The 6,241-nt window shown below is 35.2% G+C and overlaps 1 protein-coding gene across 2 annotated transcripts in view; it reads right to left on the minus strand.

Moving 5' to 3' along the window:
- Window positions 1-1,584: 1,584 nt before the first annotated feature.
- The window catches only part of zdhhc20a (zDHHC palmitoyltransferase 20a), a 29,310-nt gene continuing 24,653 nt past the window's right edge, over window positions 1,585-6,241 (minus strand). For both annotated transcript variants that reach the window (XM_073829868.1, XM_073829867.1), the window contains one exon: window positions 1,585-3,278. The gene's annotated coding sequence lies outside the window, so the exon portion shown is untranslated. The remainder of the gene's footprint in view (window positions 3,279-6,241) is intronic.

Raw genomic sequence — 6,241 nt, forward strand, 5'->3', positions numbered from 1 at the left:
TTAACCTCATTTAACCCTTTGCTGGAAGTTTGATTGACAGGCAATCTGATTTTTGTTTGACAAACAAACCAAACAGGATAGAAGATTAACATCGGTGGAATTAACCTTGAAAAATGGTGTGTATTGATGTCTTTCCGTGTTTAAAACAAGATACCTTCTGATGTTAATTCATTTTTATTATGTGCCATAGATGATTGGTTCGCGTGCCGCTTGAACTGAGGCGCTACAGCGATCTGTCACGACACTTGTAAGTTTATACCTTGCAATTCGGACTTTTTTTCTCACACTTGTAAGTTCGTATCTCGCAATTCAGACTTTTTTCTCGCACTTGTTAGTTTCTATCTTGCAATTCTGAAATTTTTTTTCTTGCAATTGACTTTTTTCGCAGTTTGTATCTCACAATTCTTTTTTCTGGCAATCTTGCCTTTTTTCACACTTGCTAGTTTGTATCTCGCAATTCAGACTTTTTTCTTGCAATTCTGACTTTTTTCACAGTTTGTATCTCATAATTCTTTTTTCTGACAATCCTGACTTTTTTCGCACTTGCTAATTTGTGTCTCGCAATTCAGACTTTTTTCTCGCATTTGCAAGTTTTTATCTTGCAATTCTGACTTTTTTTCTTGCACTTGTGAGTTTCTATATTGGAATTCTGAATTTTTTTCTTGCAATTCTGACTTTTTTCGTGCAGTTTGTATCTCACAATTCTGTTTTTTTCTTGCGCTTGCTAGTTTATATCTTGCAATTTTGACTTTTTTGCACTTGAGTTTATATCTTGCAATTCTAACTTTTTGTTGCAATTCCGAATTTTTTTTTGCACTTGCATCTTGCAATTCTTTTCTCGCAATTGCGAATTTATATCTTGAAATTCTGACTTTTTTTCTCACAATACAAAATTTTCCTTTAAATTGTAAGATATAAAATTGCAACTGCAAGTTGCAAAAGTCAATTTTTGAGGGAAAAACTGATATGTTCTCAGAATTGCATTTATGTCCCATTTAACTTGCAATCTGACTTACGAAATTGTTTATCTCACAATTCTTAGAAAAAGTCAGAACTGCGAGTTAGTATCATGCAATTCTATGAAAAGCCAGAATTACAAGATGTAAACTTAATTGTGAGGGAAAAAATCTGAACTATGAGATAAAAAGTTGCAATTACCTTTTTAATCTTTTATTCAGTGACAGAAATGGACTTCCATAAAAATCAGCACTGACAGCTTTGTGTGTGTATAAAGTCAAAGGTTGGTTGACTGGTTTCAAATATGACAAAGCCTTAGAATCCTAAGAGGTTTTTGTTTTTTCCTTTTTTCACCAAAAGGAAGTTGGCACTTTACTTAATTGTAGATTTAGATAAGAGTATCTTTCCTGCATGTAAATCTGTAATGGCTTTTCTAATAGGCCAAAGACTAACAACTAAATACCTTGCGTTTTCAAGACTGTAGTTGAGGTCAGACAGAAAACGGGTTTGGACTTCTCTTTTGAGTTTATTAAATTATTTCAACCTAAAAAGAAAATCTGGTTAGTCTGGTACTTTATTTTTCCTGCCATTTTTTTTAGCATCAAAAACAACCACATGACCACAGCATGCTGAAATATTTTTATTATTAAGTCTATAATGCATACATTGAATACTTGTTAAATCTGCAAAGTACAAACATTAAATTGAATTAGACATGGAAAATCTGTGCAAACTGTTCAGACTTCAGAAACATCTTAAAATATAACATCATGAACCAAACTGGCCTGCAGGGTAAGTACAAAAAAAGCAGATTTCTAAATTCTGTACATTTTTTTTTTTTCCTGTAAAGAATAACAAAAATTAAAAAAAAGGAAAATGGTCCTATATACGTTTGGTATTCAAATTCCAGTAATATATTACATATTCATGAGGGAGTAAGTGATCGAGTAGTAGTTCCTTGATATTAAAATGATTATATTTGGCATAATCACCATCCTTGCCTGTAGAAATGTTCAGAAAGACAATCATGTCCTCAGACAAATAGCACATAACTTCCAGCAGATGCAGCATCCTATCAAGAATTATTTTTACACGCATGACAGGTTTCGGTATGACGTTGCTATGGTTATGTCGGCTCCAGTTCTGCTAGAGAGGTCACGATTAATACGTTTCACATTAACATGCAATAACATAAATAGAAAATTCTATAAAACGATAATAAAAAACAATATAACTGTTCTGCACATGATTCAATGACTTCCATGAGGAGTTTTAAAGACAGTCTTCAAAATATAACACTCTAATCTTGCTCAAGCAGAGAAATGCATGTATTTTAGTCACACAAGAACTTCCTTATGAGGACAGAGTCCTCCAGTGCAGCTGTAAACAGACTCAATAGCAGAAACGTCACACAATCATGTGGAAATAAAAACTTAAGTTGAGGAATGCATGTCTAAACTCCATCTTGGCCTGAGCTCCTGTAATAAACAACTGCGTGTGCTACACAACCTAGAAATCCTGTGTGCTTTAACAATTCACCATCTGCTGCAAATATCCAACCCTCGTTTGAAGGCACAAAGCTGATAGTATAATGCTAATGGACATGAGGTTTGGAAAAAGTAAAAACATTTAAATGCAGCCAAAGAAAATAGTGTTAATGAATGGGTAGAGGTGCTGGATAGCACTGAATACTAAATAGGGTTTTCCACAAATAGAGTACATTAATGTTAAGACCTAGAGGGAAAATATTAAACGCATCATTGCACTTTTTTTCTGAATTACCATCTCACAAAATACTTGAGAAACTCCTATTAGGCTGAGGTTGAAACTGCTGTGTAGTGAAATGTAACTTCATTGAAAAACACATTGTAATCAAATACTGCAATACACTTCATGTTCATTCAGATCTGCAAACATCCACACAAATCCTTGGTGACAAAAGTGCAATACCTGCCTTGCTTTTTTTGGTCTACAAAAATGAAGTAGTCCCAGAGATAAACCAGTATAAATACGTTATACATTGGACAACCTGAAGGTCATTTTAGGGTGTTTTGGTCAAATGTGCATGTTTGGAGAAATGAAAGTGTGTTAGATACAACATCATAAAACCCAGTGAAAGAGCTGTTGAGTTGATGTTTGCTGTGAGGAGCTTGAGAGTCTGAAGGGTAATACATCCACCGCAGGTCGTTTTTTTTTTATGAGAGAAAGTTGCTGCTAACCTTAAGGCATGATATCTGAGGGCTGTGTGCTCTTTCACATGAGGTCTCATGACAACAGTACTCATAAAAGAGGAAAAAAAATCTTGGTGCCTTTCCAAAGTCCTGTAAGGAAAAAGAGAAAACATTCTAAGTAAACAACTTTGCAACAAAGACAACTGGACCAATTAGTTGTTAAAATGACTAGTTAAACAATTTTCTGAGAAAAAAAAGAAGTCAGTCAACAACTGACTATAACAACAGAGGAAGGATATAGTTGGAATCACTGTAAGAATTATTTTTTTTCCCAGCTAGTGAGCACTGAATATTTCTATGAAATGTACACCACCAGTCAAAAGTTTTTGAACAGTAAGATTTGTAATGTTTTAAAGGAAAAGCAGAAGAGACTTAAAAACATTAAAAATCATACTGTTCAAAAAGTTTGACTGGTAGTGTACTATATTTAAGTTTGACAATGTTTATTTAATAGTACTTAATATATAATAATAATAATAATAATAATAAAGTATAGTAATCTGAAGGTTGCAGGTTCGAGTTTCAGGTCCAGCAGGGATTGTAGGTGGGGGGAGTGGATGTACGGCGCTCTATCCACCCTCAACACCACGACTGAGGTGAGTCCCTTAAACACTGAACCCCCAACTGCTCCCCAGGCGCCGCAGCAATAGCAATATGGCTGCCCACTGCTCCGGGTGTGTTCACTACTGTGTGTGTGCACTTGGCTGGGTTAAATGCAGAGCACAAATTCTGATTATGGGTCACCATACTTGGCCTCACTTTCCTTTCCTTTCCCTTTCCATATACATGTATGTACAGTTGCAATCAAAATTATTCAAACCCCTGCAGTACTTTACAAATGTGTTTTGCTCTTTCTGAAGATCCAGGACTAAATTGCATCTACAACAGTTTTCTGGCATATTAAAAAGTGATAATGTCAATATATAATTTAATGTTTTTGAGTTATAGGATTTAATAATAACACAGCTATGTCAAAATTATTCAACCCCTATTCAACATTGCTGTTTTAAGACAGTTATTTTTATGGTCAGGAACAAAATTGTCTTAAAAAATTGTCTTAAGCCTTTACAAACTTATTCAAAATGGAATTAGCTTGGGGTGTTACACATAGTATACTCTTAGCCCATGCATGTGCTGATAGGGACTAGCAAATATGGTAAAGTCAACAAAGCTCACACAAAATCAATAGAGAAGAAATAGTTTGCTATATTAGAAAGTCTAAAACTACATGAAGATGTCTAAGACATTACAACTTCCTAGAGACACAGCTGGCAGCCGTATTCCTTAGATTAAAGTGTGCTGAACCAGAAAACCTTTGAGGCTGTTGAACAAAAAAGCACAATATCATAAAATGTTTGATCAAATCAACTGAGAAAAACTTGCAATGTACAGCCAAAGACTTGCAAGATGACCCGACGAAAGGAGGAAAAATATTTCAATGCTGTGAATAAGATAAACACTAGACAAGTGTAGTTCTTCATGCTGAGGAATCTTGCTGAATACCACTCTTGACCAAGAAGAACAAAAAGGCTGACTTGAACATGCTAAAATTCATTTGGATAGACCTGTGGAGTTCTGAAAGAATGTTTTATGTAGTGATGTGTCCAAACTGGAACTTTTAGGCGTATGGATCAGAGGTACGTCTGGTGCAAAAAAGACAAAGCTTATAAGCCGAAGAACACCATTTCCATCATCAAACATGGAGGTGGGCCAGTCCTGTTATGGGGTTGTTTTACTGTAGCAGGAAGTGGAAAACATGACCATACAAAGGATATCATTGATTTATGAAAGTAGAAGACCATTTTGGTAAACATTGTGATGCCTTTTGTGCAAAGTCTGAAGCTAATAATCAAGGGGCTTTCCTGCAGGACAATCATCCCAAAGTATACGTTCAAATCTACTTAAGCTTGGTTTAGGAATCTGTCATAGAATGTTTTAAGTGGCCTTTTCAGTTTGCAGATTTAATTCTCATTGAAAATACATGGTTGAATTTGAAGCAAGCAGTGGCAAAGTAAAAACCAAAGATTATCAGTGATCTGAAAGCTTTTTCAGGCGAGGAATGGGCCAAAATTGCAGCAGAAAGGTGACAGAAGCATCTAAGCACTTCCAAGCAGTGTTTATTGGTGGTTTTAAAGAAAAAAGATTCTACACCTAATTTACCTTCAGGGGTTGAATAATTTTGAACATGAATGTTTAGAGCCAATTTGATTTTTTGTCATTATTCATCAACTTACGTTCTCAGAATTACTCAAATGTGTATTAATAAACTTTCTTTAATAGTTTACTCATGCCTTTGTTGAATTGTTTTCACAAAATGTTGTTCTCTGCAGCAAAATGTCTTGCAGGTCAAGGGGGTTGAATAATTTTGATTGCAACTGCATATATGTATGTGTGTGTGTGTGTGTGTGTGTGTGCATATGTATGTATGTATGTGCATATACAGTGGATATAAAAAGTCTACACACCCCTGTTAAAATGCAAGGTTTCTGTGTTGCAAAAAAAAAAAACCACAATAAATCATTTCAGAACTTTTGCCACCTTTAATGAAAACTATAACCTGTACAATTTCATAAAAAACAAACTCACATTTTTTAGGTGTGGGGAACTAAAAATAAAAAAAATCTAAAATAATGTGGTTGCATAAGTGTGCACACCTTTAAACTAATACTTTGTTGATGCACCTTTTGATTTTATTACAGCACTCAGTCTTTTTGGGTATGAGTCGATCAGCATGGCACATCTTGACTTGGTAATATTTGCCCATTCTTCTTTGCAAAAACGCTCCAAATCTGTCAGATTGCGAGGGCATCTCGTGTGCACAGCCCTCTTCAGATCACCCCACAGATTTTCAATTGGATTCAGGTCTGGGCTCTGGCTGGGCCATTCCAAAACTTGAATTTTCATCTGGTGAAGCCTTTCCTTTGTTGATTTGGATGTGTGCTTTGGATCGTTATCGTGTTGAAAAATTAAGTTCCTCTTCATTTTCAGCTTCCTAGCAGAAGCCTTGATGATGACGGTCTTCACTGTGTTCCATGATATATCCAATGCCTTGG

This window comes from Garra rufa, chromosome 23 (assembly GCF_049309525.1).
Source record: "Garra rufa chromosome 23, GarRuf1.0, whole genome shotgun sequence".
Lineage (NCBI taxonomy): Eukaryota > Metazoa > Chordata > Actinopteri > Cypriniformes > Cyprinidae > Garra > Garra rufa.